The sequence below is a fragment of the Orcinus orca genome, chromosome 6 (assembly GCF_937001465.1).
Source record: "Orcinus orca chromosome 6, mOrcOrc1.1, whole genome shotgun sequence".
Taxonomy (NCBI): Eukaryota; Metazoa; Chordata; class Mammalia; order Artiodactyla; family Delphinidae; genus Orcinus; species Orcinus orca.
Window position 1 is genome coordinate 46,892,399 of NC_064564.1, and position 14,914 is coordinate 46,907,312.

Here is a 14,914-nt window from a genome sequence, read left to right on the forward strand (position 1 = left end):
TACTTAACCTCCCCTAAACTTGCTAATAATCTGAAATTAAAGGCTAAACATCAGTTTTTGTATTGTACATGGTTCTTGTCAAGCTTGGTAATATCCCTAATTTGATATCTTAAAAAAATATTTGCACTTTGGTCTCAATAAAAGTTAATTGATTTGGAGAGCTGGAAATTTTACACTATCATAATCTCTTATTGACTGTCACATATTCAGCAGTTCTGGGTTGGTGAGGAAAATAGTTCAGTGGGTAGTATGGTCAATTTTATCAATTCCAAAATCAAAAATGAGCATAAAAAGGAATTGTCTGTTTCCTGGCTTTTCATAAGTGAATTGTGTATAATGCTAAGAATGGCATCCAACAAACCAGCATTTCTTTAGGAGTGCACTTATATAATGAGATGGTCTCTTGAGCAAATGTATCTGGGTAAGGGGAGAGTGTTAAGGGTGATGAGGCTTCAGAACATTCTGTAGAAGCACTCATAGATTCAATGCATGTCATGAACTCCTTCTAAAACTGCAGGACTGTACTTGAAGGGAGGCATCCTGCTATGTGAAATATTTTAACTGACAGGGGTCAGTAGGCACAAATAACATTTTGACTTGCTGTTATTACAGAGAAAGTATTTGAATTTAAAAGTCAAATGTGAATTAGTGGAGGGATAGGATCAACGTGGCAGTTAAGACCTCTCATCTGCATCCCCTTCCCAACCTAAACACTAAAAATGACAGATGATATTGACATAATTATAGACATAAAAATAAAGCTGATCATGAACAGTGCCTGGAGTTTAGGGGCAACAACCCTTCCATGCAGTCAAAAATCCACAGTATAACTTTATAACGAGCCCTTGGTATCTGCGATTCCACATTCTCGGATTGTGTAGTACTGTAGTATGTATTTATTGAAAACACATCCACGTATAAGTGGACCTGCACCACTCAAACCCATGTTATTCAAGGGTCAACTGGGTAGATATATAAACATAAGCATTGGAAAACAACTGTACTAGCAATGGAGACACCCTAAAAGAAAGACCATACTCCTCTGTTACTCTCTTTTTATTTTTTTAACATCTTTATTGGGATATAATTGCTTCACAATGTTGTGTTAGTTTCTGCTTTATAACAAAGTGAATCAGCTATATGTATACATATATGCCCATATCCCCTTCTCTTGCGTCTTCTTCCCACCCTCCCTATCCCACCCCTCTAGGTGGTCACAAAACACCGAGCTGATCTCCCTGTGCGATACAGCTGCTTCCCACTAGCTATCTCTTTTACATTTGGTAGTGTATATATGTGCATGCAACTCTCTCACTTCGTACCAGCTTACCCTTGCCCGCCCCCGTGTCCTCAAGTCCGTTCTCTACATCTGCGTCTTTATTCCTGTCCTGCCCCTAGGACCATCAGACCATTTTTTTTTTTTTTAGATTCCATATATGTGTGTTGGCCTATGGTATTTGTTTTCCTCTTTCTGACTTACTTCACTCTGTATGACAGACGCTAGGTCCATCCACCTCACTACAAATAAATCAATTTTGTTTCTTTTTATGGCTGAGTAATATTCCATTGTGTATATGTGCCACATCTTCTTTATCCATACATCTGTCGATGGACACTTAGATTGTCCGGGCTACTGTAAATAGTGCTGCGATGAACCCTGTGGTACATGACTCTTTTTGAATTATGGCTCTCTCAGGGTATATGCCCAGTAGTGGGATTGCTGGGTCATACGGTAGTTCTGTTTTTAGTTTTTTAAGAACCTCCATACCGTTCTCCATAGTGGCTGTATCAATTTACATTCCCACCAACAGTGCAAGAGGGTTCCCTTTTCTCCACACCCTCTCCAGCATTTGTTGTTTGTAGATTTTTGATGATAGCCATTCTGACCAGTGTGAGGTGATACCTCATTGTAGTTTTGATTTGCATTTCTCTAATGATTAATTATGTTGAGCATCCTTTCATGTGTTTGTGGGCAATCTGTATATCTTCTTTGGAGAAATGACTATTTAGGTCTTCTGCCCATTTTTGGATTGGGTTGTTTGTTTTTCTGATATTGAGCTGCATGAGCTGCTTGTATATTTTGGAGATTAATCCTTTGTCATTTGCTTCATTTGCAAATATTTTCTCCCATTCTGAAGGTTGTTTATGGTTTCCTTTGCTGTGCAAAAGCTTTGAAGTTTCATTAGATCCCATTTGTTTGTTTTTGTTTTTATTTCCATTTCTCTAGGAGGTGGGTCAAAAAGGATCTTGCTGTGATGTATATCACAGCCTATGTTTTCCTCTAAGAGTTTTATAGTGTCTGGCCTTACATTTAGGACTTTTAATTCATTTTGAGTTTAATTTTGTATATGGTGTTAGGGACTGTTCTGATTTCATTCTTTTACATGTAGCTGTCCAGTTTTCCCAGCACCACTTATTGAAGAGGCTGTCTTTTCTCTATTGTATATTCTTGCCTTCTTTATCAAAGATAAGGTGATCATATGTGCATGGGTTTATCTCTGGGCTTTTTATCCTGTCCCGTTGATCTATATTTCTGTTTTTGTGCCAGTACCGTACTGTCTTGATTATTGTAGCTTTGTAGTATAATCTGAAGTCAGGGAGCCTGATTCGTCCAGGTTTTTCTTTCTCAAGATTGCTTTGGCTATATGGGGTCTTCTGTGTTTCCATACAAATTGTGAAATTTTTTGTTCTAATTCTGTGAAGAATACCATTGGTATTTTGATAGGGATTGCACTGAATCTGTAGATTGCTTTGGGTAGTATAGTCATTTTCACAATGTTGATTCTTCCAATCCAAGAACATGGTATATCTCTCCATCTGCTTGTATCATCTTTAATTACTTTCATCAGTTTCTTATAGTTTTCTGCATACAGGTCTTTTATCTTCTTAGGTAGGTTTTTTCCTAGGCATTTTATTCTTTTTGTTGCAGTGGTAGATGGGTGTTTCCTTAATTTCTCCTTCAGATTTTTCATCATTAGTGTGTAGGAATGCAAGAGATTTCTGTGCATGAATTTTACATCCTGCTACTTTACCAGATCCATTGATTAGCTCTAGTAGTTTTCTGGTAGCATCTTTAGGATTCTCTATGTATAGTATCATGTCATCTGCAAACAGTGACAGCTTTACTTCTTCTTTTCTGATTTGGATTCCTTTTATTTCTTTTTCTTCTCTGATTGCTGTGGCTAAATCTTCCAAAACTGTGTTGAATAATAGTGGTGAGAGGGGGCATCCTTGTCTTGTTCCTGATTTTAGAGGAAATGGTTTCAGTTTTTCACCATTGAGAACGATGTTAGCTGTAGGTTTGTCATATATGGTCTTTATTATGTTGAGGTAAGTTCCCTCTATGCCTACTATCTAGTCTCCAGAAAGTTTGTATAATAAATGGGTGTTGAATTTGTCAAAAGCTTGTTCTGCATCTACTGAGATGATCATATGGTTTTTCTCCTTCATTTTGTTAATATGGTGTATCACATTGATGGATTTGCATATATTGAAGAATACTTGCATCCCTGGAATAAATCCCACTTGATCATGGTGTATGAACCGTTTAATTTGTTGTTGAATTCTGTTTGCTAGTATTTTGTTGAGGATTTTTGCATCTGTGTTCATCAGTGATATTGGTGTGTGGTTTTCTTTTTTTGTGACATCTTTGTCTGGTTTTGGTATCAGGGTGATGGTGGCATCGTACAATGAGTTTAGGAGTGTTCCTCCCTCTGCTATATTTTGGAAGAGTTTGAGAAGGATAGGTGTTAGCTCTTCTCTAAATGTTTGATAGAATTTGCCTGTGAGGCCTTCTGGTCCTGGGCTTTTGTTTGTTGGATAATTTTAAATCACAGTTTCAATTTCAGTGCTTGTGATTGGTCTGTTCATATTTTCTATTTCTTCCTGGTTCAGTCTCGGAAGGTTGTGCTTTTCTAAGAATTTGTCCATTTCTTCCAGGTTGTCCAGTTAATTGGCATATAGTTGCTTGTAGTAATCTCTCATGATCCTTTGTATTTCTGCAGTGTCAGTTGTTACTTCTATTTCATTTCTATTTCGGTTGATTTGAGTCTTCTCCCTTTTTTTCTTGATGAGCCTGGCTAGTAGTTTATCAATTTTGTTTATCTTTTCAAAGAACCAGCTTTTAGTTTTATTGATCTTTGCTATTGTTTCCTTCATTTCTTTTTCATTTATTCCTGATCTGATCTTTATGATTTCTTTCCTTCTGCTAACTTTGGGGTTTTTTGGTTCTTCTCTCTCTAATTGCTTTAGGTGTAAGGTTAGGTTGTTTATTTGAGATGTTCCTTGTTTCTTGAGATAGGATTGTATTGCTATAAACTTCCCCCTTAGAACTGCTTTTCTACATCCCGTAGGTTTTGGGTTGTCGTGTCCCCATTGTCATTTCTTTCTAGGTATTTTTTGATTTGCTCTTTGATTTTTTCAGTGATCTCTTGGTTATTTAGTAGTGTATTGTTTAGCCTCCATGTGTTGGTATTTTTTACTGTTTTTTTTTCCTGTAATTGCTATCTAGTCTCATAGCCCTGTGGTCGGAAAAGATACTTGATATGATTTCAATTTTCTTAAATTTACCAAGGCTTGATTTGTGATCCAAGAAATGATCTATCCTGGAGAATGTTCCATGAGCACTTGAGAAGAAAGTGTATTCTGTTGTTTTTGGATGGAATGTCCTATAAATATCAATTAAGTCCATCTTGTTTAATATGTCATTTAAAGCTTGTGTTTTCTTATTTATTTTCATTTTGGATGACCTGTCCATTGGTGAAAGTGGGTTGTTAAAGTCTCCTACTATTATTGTGTTAGTGTTGATTTCCCGTTTTATGGCTGTTAGCATTTGCCTTATGTATTGAGGTGCTCCTATGTTGGGTGCATAAATATTTACAATTGTTATATCTTCTTCTTCGAATGATCCCTTGACCTTTTTGTAGTGTTCTTCTTTGTCTCTTGTAATAGTCTTTATTTTAAAGTCTATTTTGTCTGATAGGAGAATTACTACTCCAGCTTTCTTTTGATTTCCATGTGCATGGAATATCTTTTTCCATCTCCTCACTTTCAATCTGTATGTGTCCCCAGGTCTGAAGTGGGTCTCTGGTAGACAGTATATATACGGGTCATGTTTTTGTATCCATTCAGCCAGTCTGCGTCTTTTGGTTGAGCATTTAATCCATTTACATTTAAGGTAGTTATCAATATGTATGTTCCTATTACCATTTTCTTAATTGTTTTGGGTTTGTTTTCGTAGGTCTTTTACTTCTTTTGTGTTTTCTGCCTTGAGAAGTTCCTTTAGCATTTGTTGTAAAGCTGGTTTGGTGGTGTTGAATTCTCTTAGCTTTTTCTTGTCTGTAAAGGTTTTAATTTCTCCGTCGAATCTGAATGAGCTCCTTGCCGGGTAGAGTAATCTTGATTGTAGGTTTTTCTCTTTCATCATTTTAAATATGTCCTGCCACTCCCTTCTGGCTTGCAGAGTTTCTGCTGAGAGATCAGCTGTTAACCTTATGGGGATTCCCTTGTGTTTGTTTTTTTTTTTTTTTTTTGCAGTATGCAGGCCTCTTACTGTTGTGTCCTCTCCCATTGCGGAGCACAGGCTCCGGACACGCAGGCTCAGCGCCCATGTCTCACGGGCCTAGCCGCTCCGCGGCATGTGGAATCTTCCCGGACCGGGGCACAAACCCGTGTCCCCTGCATCGGCAGGTGGACTCTCAACCACTTCACCACCAGAGAAGCCCCCTTGTGTATTATTTGTTGCATTTCCCTCGCTGCTTTTAATGTTTTTTATTTTTATTTAATTTTTGATAGTTTGATTAACATGTGTCTTGGTGTTTTTCTCCTTGGATTTAACCTGTATGGGACTCTCTGTGCTTCCTGGACTTGATTGACTATATCCTTTCCCATGTTAGGGAAGTTTTCAGCTGTAATCTATTCAAGTATTTTCTCAGTCCCTTTCTTTTTCTCCTCTTCTTCTGGGACCCCTATAATTCGAATGTTGTGCGTTTCATGTTGTCCCAGAGTTCTCTGAGACTCTCCTCAAGTCTTTTCATTCTTTTTTCTTTATTCTGCTCTGCAGTAGTTATTTCCCTTGGGAACTCAGAGTTTTAACCACTGGACCACCATCGAAGTCCTGGCAGTCAATTTTTTTTACTCCTATTCAGTGGCCTGAGCAGTGGGATGAGACCCAGTCTTCCGTAGGGAACTGCTGGATGGGCACAGAGCGCACCTGCGCCTTCAAACCGGTCTGCGACCTCCAGTTGAGTAGCAGTACTTTAGGGAACTGGAACAGTCCATTTACCCTAAAATTCCTCCTTGCTCACAGACTTTTCAGTAGCACCTGCTCTTCCTTTTCAGGGTCTCTGCTGTAGAGTGTTACTCTCTTTTCTCCCCCATATCCTGCCCCACCTCTGGACCTAAGCAACTACTAATCTACTTTCTGTCTCTTTTGAGTTTACCTATTCTGGACATTTCATATAATCTTTGAACTATTTTTGCAATTCTTTTGGAAGTTTAAAGTTACCTCAAAATAGAAAAGCATTATTCACTTTTCTATTATCTTTTTGGATGTATATTTTTGTGACTGATTTGTCCTTAAATAGAACATTAGATATGTTCTGTGACTAATATGAAAATTGAAGATGCAGAAATATAGGCCAATGTCTAATCTGACTCTGGATAAAAAAAAAAAAAAAAAAAAATTCTGACTCAAGAACCAGCATTGTAAGCACTATACTGCATTGCCACATATTGCACAAACCCTGTTTTATTCATCTCTGCATCTGCTCTTGTGCATAGCATTTCTGGCATACAGTAGATAATTAATAAATCCTTGTTGAATGAAGACCAGTATATTGGCATACATAAATAAATGAATAAATGAATTAATCATTTCACATTATATAAGCAAATAATACTGGTTTAATTGAATGGGCTTTCAAAATGAGTTCATTTTATGGTCTTTAAAAATCATTTAAATATCACCCATCTTTTGTATTGTTTATAATCAGAACACTTAAAATTTTAATCCTGATTTTGCTCTTTACTGTCTTGATCAAATGATCTAATCTTGTATATATGCCTTAGTTAATTTACCTAAAAATTACCAAGGTAATATATCCCCATACCACCTCACATCATTGTTTTGCAAAATTTGTGTAATGATGTATTTTTTTAAAGCATCACACTAGGAATTATTACATGAAGAGCTGTAAATTGGGGACTTCCCTGGTGGTCCAGTGGTTAAGACTTTGCCTTCCAATGCAGGGGGTCTGGGTTCAATCCCTGGTTGGGGAGCCAGGATCCCACAGGCCTCACAGCAAAAAAACCAAAACATAAAACAGAAGCAATATTTGTAACAATTTCAGTAAAGATTTGAAAAATGGTCCACATCAAAAAAAATCTTTAAAAAAAAAAGCTGTAAATTGGGAGATACATTTTCATATGATGGTATCAAATGTTTTTCAACACAGCTTATGCATTCCTATATGAATCTACTCAGAGTACCTTGCGGTAGTAAATCGTTGTATTTTCTTGAGCAATATAGAGAACCATTCTCAGACTTATCTGGCTGACCCAGATGCGTCCGTAAAAAGGTTCTTTCCGTATAAGAGTTTTCATTTACATATGTGAATTCCCACTGATGTCAAAGCAAATATCAACCAAGAAAAGAAGCTCTTAAGCTGTCTAACCGCTGAGATGTCTGACACAGGGATTCACAAGGAAGAAGGATAAAATAAAATATAAAAATAGGTCTCATGGTGCTTGAGAAACAAGTGGGCATAAATGAAAAAGAACATCTGCAGGAAAATGGCCTTTGCCATGAATCAGAATTAAAGGTGTAAGAAGGGTAAACACACAACAAATACAGCTCGGTTTAATTATAATTGGTATCTAAAATGTACATGAGGAACAGAATAGAGAGTTCTTGCATAGTTTTAATCACACAACAAAACACCTTAGCCAGTATTACTGTGCTTAAGCATTCCCAGAAAGGCAAGGCAAGCCAAAGAAGGTGGCCTAGGACACCCAGCAGTTCTCCATATTAAAAGAGCATAACAGTAAAAAGTCCGAAAATTATTATGGGCGTAACGTAATCTCAGTGCATCCTGAATGAAAACCTGGATAAGGCAACAAGAGCGAAGAAAAAGGGAAGTATTTTTAGTACGGTACCAGGTTATTACATAATGTTGTCAAACCCACGTACTCAAGCTTGAAAACCTGTTAGGTACTTCAGACTTGTTCTCATTGAAAAAGTCAGCACTGGTCACAAATCATGTGTTTACAAATATACATTGCTTTGCCTGAAAAGGGACTAGAGGTTTTTACTTAATTGAAGATTTCAGGTAATTCTGAACACTGAGCCTATCAAACATCATGAGATGCAGAGAAAGAAATCACTTTCCACTAGTGGTGACTACGTAGAAGTGGCTTGGAGGAGGCAACCTTCTGTTTGGAAATACTTGTTTAGGGAGGAGGTTAGGGATTTTTGTCTTGAAACCGTATTTGCATAGTAATCACAAACTTTTAATTAATTAATTTTTTAAACATCTTTATTGGAGTATAATTGCTTTACAGTGGTGTGTTAGTTTCTGCTGTATAACAAAGTGAATCAGCTATACATATACATATATCTCCATATCTCCTTCCTCTTGTGACAACCTTTTAATTTAAATTGCATGTTTATTTTGAGTGATTTTGGGCACCTGATTTTGACATAGAGGCCACAGACTCTCACCACCACCAAGACAGTCATTGCTGTTTACAATACAAAATGTCGGCAAGAAACAGTAACAGAAAATAGTAGGTCACTGTATAAGACAGTGTATGAGGGAGTGATGGATAATTACATATGACTGCTCTGTGCTAAAAAATAATTGAGAGATAAGAGATACCTATGTGGGTTAGAGCAGTCTAGGGGGCCTAATAAGGGAGGTAAGAAGGGCTCCAATTAGGAGTTGAAACTTAGGTTGGATTGGAAGAAGATGATAGAAGAGGGAGGACTTCCTAGTGATCAGCATTTGGAAAGATAATTATTATGAGAGGTGAAGCCCCCTCCCCCCCCAGGACTGCCAAGTAACAGGAAATGTACCACCTATTTAGATGTGGGGCTCTGCTCAAGTCTTTGAATTTCAGAACATGCATCCATAGTGCTTGAACACTGTTCCAATTCTCTGTAGGATAGAGGACCCTATAGACTTCTTTTAAAGTTTAAAAATGTTTGTGTGTGTGAGTGTATTATCTAGCATGTATAGTTTAGTGCAGAAATGACAGTTTTTATCTAATTTATCAGATCCAGTCCAGTAGACTCTTAGTGACTGATTGAAGTATTCTCTGGGCCGTGGTCCAGTTCAGCAAGAGAAACATGCCAGGATAGTATTAATTTCTGCCCTGAGGACAGATGGAAACAGTGGACAATAATATTATATATACCAAAACCCAGATGTAATACAATGAGCCTGACACTTTAAAAATGAGATATTTGGTTGAAAATTCTAACTCCCTCACTATTACCTGTGTGACCCTTGATAGGATATTCAATAATTTGGGACCAAAGATTCTGTACCAGTGAAATGAGGTTACTAGTTACATTATAGAAGTTTTATAGAAATTAAATGAGATCACAAGTACTGAGCCTCAGGTAGCACCTGAAATACAGAAGCACTCAATATGTTTTAGCTTTTTTTGTAATTTTTACCAGAAACAGTACAGAAGCTGTTAAAGAGAACATGAAACTGTATTTCAAGATTTGACATATATAAACAGTATAAAAAAGGTGAATTTTAATCTTTTCATATAAGCGTCATGGGAAATGTCTACCATTTTCTCCCACAAATTTTCATTTGTATGTATCAGAAATAAATCACTAGGCTGATATATCATTCATCTGACGGAGTATTTTTTTTATGACATATAGAAGACGTATGGATCAATTTTAGTGTTGGTCAATTTACCATAAGTCTAATGTAATATTGCCAAAACATCACAGTATGTTTTTATTTGGACCTAGTCAATATTTCCTGCTTTTTCTTCTCCTTGTTGAAGTTCTAAGATTCATCAAACATCATCAGTTGTCTCAGGCTCCTGAAGAACTGTTTAGTTTTTATTTAAGTTAAGGTGTCAATCTTACATTGAAGCTCTGCTCTTCTCATGATTTAATGTTTGGTGTGGGGCAACACACTTAACACTCATGGGCTTGATTTTCCTGTCTGTATCGTAGTGTCCATATTTGCCCACCATAACATCAGGCTTATGAAAGATTAATAGCCTAAAATATCTTCAGAATATCATGAGCTGCTCCTTTGTCATTGACATTATCCTCTTTGGGGGCCTTTACATTTGCATCTTAGTAGCTGGATCTCAGTGACTATTAGTATCAAAGATCCAGTAAGCTTAAAATTAAAAAAAACAAATCTGCAAACATATAAAATAAAATCCTGGAATGTCTGGAATATGTTGTATTTATATAGTGATTAAAACTGAGCAAACCAGTTTGTTTTAGTTTCTGGTTTTCTCTATTTTTTAAATATGAACTACAAGTCTATGATTGCTTTTGTTCCTTTGAAACTTGGAATTGTAACAACACTACTATAAGCTTTCTAATCTTGGGAAGGGGTGATTTTGATGTTTCTTAGTTTTGCCCATTTTCTCTGGAGGAGCTAAGTGAATGCTCGGCACTTATGACTTTAAATAGTTAAGAGTCTAAAGTCAGTGGAAGAGCCAGGAAACTGTGAGGAGAGCCAGAGGAAGGGAGAGAGCTGTGGATTGGTTTGACTGTAAAAAGTCCTAATGTCAGTGTAAATGGGAGATAGATACACTCCGCCAGCTTGCATTACCTCTTACATATAAAAAGAGGGAGAAAGTTTCCTCTAGTAGCTGAAGTGACAGTGTCTGGAAGAAAAACAATGGTTAGGGGGTATTTTGGTAGAGAGGAAAGGTTGTTTCTAGTAGAAATTGGAAAGGAAGCTCCTCTTCTGTGAAATGAAGGCGCTGTTGTTTATCATCTGGGAATCACAGTAAAGTATGAAGGTGTTTGAGAAGTCAGCCTTTTCTGAGAGACCTGAGATACCAGAAGAGCTGATAGGCTTCAACCCTTGAAGATTTGTGTGCTCTAAGCATCTAGAAGTCTTATGACTTGTGGATAAACTCAAATGGAAAGCACCTAAACGTCAGCTATTGTGAGAAGGTACAGGATATTCAGTGAGGAAATTACCAAGTAAATATACCAACCATTGAATTTACATGTTATTAATTATACTTCCTACTATAACTTAGTGCCAAACACTGCTGGCAAGATATGGTGATGGTTGGGGGTGGGGAATGTGGGGAGATTGTGGAGGTTGGGGGGAAACTACCTTATTTAACTTAATGACTGTCTCTCAGGTTTAACTCAAATCAAACCAAGTGAGGTGTTCGTAAGATACACGTATGTATCTGTGACTTCAATAATCTTCAAACATGTTATATTCAAATAGGGCTCTCTGGTGTTTTTAGAGGTAATACTATATTAGAGGGGCTGTAGTGTTGCTTTCTAAAGGTATGAACCATGATTCACATGCTTCAACATTTTCTGTAATGCCTTACTGCTGGGTATGTCATGGTTGATGGTCAATAAGTACTAGTAATTAATGGATTCGTTCTTCATTCTCTTTAAGCCTCCAGGTTTCCTCCTCATTTTGATTCGGTTACTCAATTCCCAGCATCTCCTTGGGATGTTCCATTTGACTTTACCTGGGAATAGAGGAATGTTTGTGAAGAGGAAAAGCTCTGCACTTTTGTCTTGCTGTGTTGACTTTGTGGGAGCTGGAGGCGTTAACAAAACATGGGGCACATAATAATTAAATATTTGAATGAAGGTATCCACAGAATCATAAGGTATATTGTTTACTGGTTTTAAAGATAAGGAACGTGAGGCTAGAGAGAGTAGAGGATTTGTAGCAGCCGGCATAAATGCTTCAGTGTTTTATTTTAGCACTGATTTTTTTTCCTGTGGGAATTCTGTTTTCAATTCTGGAACAATTTTAGACTCAAGATGAGAGTCAAAATTTGAATTGTAGTGTAATAAGTACATATATCATTTAAGGTACTTAAGCTTTGTCACACTCTTGTGCCTTACCTGTAAAATGGGAGAGATCATCTTAATCCTTTTACCAGTTAGAATCACTGTTTGAAGATGTGAAACGTCCTCATTATTCTGAAAGGAAAACACAGAGTGCTTTCTACTAAGTCTTAAAAGCAGGCTTTGGAGGGGGTGGTCATTCTTCAAACCAATAGTATGTCTTTGTAAATGGGCCTCCTACTGAATCAAAGATTGTGCGGGTGCAATATGATGAGAGCCTCTTTCGATTTCCTCCTGTGCTGCTAACTATTTAATCTGAGGCTGTTTACACTTCCTTGGATATAAATGATTTTATCTCCATTGCTGACAATGTTGAATTCAATGTCCTTCTTTTTGATACAGTATTTGCTGAAGAAATTGTATTGATTTACAGAGTCTCTCTTCTGTAATTCCCCTAACATCTCAAGGCCTTTTAGGTTAACCAGTTTCTTTCAGACACCCTTCAAGGCAAAAACATATTGGTTTTCAAAATCTCAGCAGGATCTGGCACTATGGGAATCAGTGTTGGCCCTAGCAATTAATATTTTAAGTTTATATAGCTATCTTTACAAATTCAGTTCTAGCAGCACGTCACTTTTTATATCTCAGTTTTTAAACCACCAACAGTTCTTCTTTTTTTCATGGTGTGTTTTCTTCAGATGTATAGGTTGAAAACAATGATTTATTTGTGTGAAGTAAGGAAGAAGCAAGGGAAATTAACTCCCTCCACCTGTTCCCCCTTTAGACAATCAATAATTTCTGTTCTCATCCAGAGTTTAATCATTGCCTGTGTGGATTACTGCAGATTACTTCTTGGTCCCATGTATGACCTCCCTTCTCACTAGAGAGTTCAAAAACTTTGGCTAAATTCATCTTCCACTCGCTGAAACCATATTACTAGTCTTCAAGTGTCTCTCTTACTTTTGGAGTTAAGTTTGAATTTCTTGATTGTGGTCAACCTAGTGGAAACCAATTTAATTTTCTTATACCCTGAAGTCAGAGTGCTTTTTAGTTCATCCATTTTCTTTAAGTCGTCAAAAGTTCTTTGAGTTTTCTAAATGGTTCGTTGAATATGAGAAGTGAGTTTTTAATCATATTCTCTTGGTAAAATCTGAATCTTAAGTGTGAGGTTAGCCCAGGATCTATATAATATCTTATATACTGTTGCCAATAATGCATGTGACTCTGAGTAAGCATCTTATTAGTGTTGTACGATGCTTTTTCACATCTATCATTCAAATAGGCATAACTCACATGGTTATGGTGACAGCTTGCTGGCTATAATAAATTCACCAAAGCTGCCTTGTTTTGAATTTAAACGTGTTACACCCTGTTTTGTAATCCTTTGGGGATGCTTTTGAATAAAAACTCTTTGTTCAAAATCAAGGGGCAGAGGCATAGGTGACTAGAAAGATAAATTAGGAAGGGTAAAAATGAAAGAAAGGGTGGAGGTGATGAGTCATACACCAAATTCATAGGAGCTGTCCTTTGACGGATGACCAACTAAAATCTTATAGACTGTATTAGGATTGTTCTGGGCTATTTGACCTCTACCCACTGATATTTCCTCTAATTTTTATGGTGGAGCTACCTTTTGTTTACTCCTTATTCACTTCATTTATTTGACAACTGTGCAGTGAGGGAGTACCATGTTCCTTGCATTATTCTCAGAACCTGGCCATGAATGAGGCAGACAAGCCCCTCCAATGGTGTTTATTTTCTAGGGAAAATTGGGGATGGGATATAAACATGTGAAATAATAAATATATGTGATGATTCAGATTGTGTTAAATGCAAGGAAGAAAATTTAAAATAAAAAAGGAGGGTGAGGCATCATAGAGTGACAGGAGAGATCTCTCTTAGATGATGTAAACAGAGGAGGCCTCTACAAGTGGGAGAAATTTCAACGGAATCCTGATGATGAAGGGTCTGCTATATGACGAGCTAGAGGCAAAGCATCTCAGGCCGAGGGAGAGCAGAGCGAAAAGGCTGAATCAAGCCTTGTGTTCGAAGAAGAGAAAGAAAGCCATCATGGCTGGGTCAGGTTAAGTAGGAGGGAAGGTGGGAAGAGAATGAAGATGGAGAGGCAGGCAGGGGAGTTGAGACTTGGGAGCTACAGAAAGGAGTCTGGATCTTATTTAGATGCCGCTGCAAGAATTTCAACTGAAGACTTTGGTTATCTGATTTACTCTTTAAAGAAGTGACTCTGGCAGATATATGGAGGATGAATTATAGAAGAGTAAAATCAGTGTGTGCATTTCCTAACCCATTTAAAAAACCTGAAACCATTCCTAGACTAATAGGCTGAATTTCCCTGTAATCAGCAAGAATGAAATTATTTTCTTTGGATTCTAAATGTTTGCGGAATACTGTACAGTTTCACATGTGAACAACAGTGGTTTTCAGAGCTCTTCCACGAAGGTTGACTAAGAGTCGTGAGGTAGCTGGGGAGGCCTTGCAGTCTTCTCGCTTTTATCTGTTTTATTTATTTATGCTTTGCTCTGCTTACATTTTGGATACAAAGAAGTATGTGACTAAAATCTGTTTAGAAAGCACTGATCTGTAGACTATTGTCTATGGCATCATAGCTTGGTATCTTTTAAAGCTCATCTCTTGGCACTTACTCCCTGGCACCTCCTGCTCAACCCCTCCTCTATATACAATTACACAAAGTTCTCAAAATGTAACTTCCTACTTTACACTTTGCTGCTTTGTACATTCTGTTCCAGCTGCTTAGAATGTCTTCTCATGGGCAAATGCCTTTTCAGTCATGAAGACTCAATGAAAACCTTTCTTTAATTCTATTAGTTTATTCCAACCGAACACTTTGTAAGA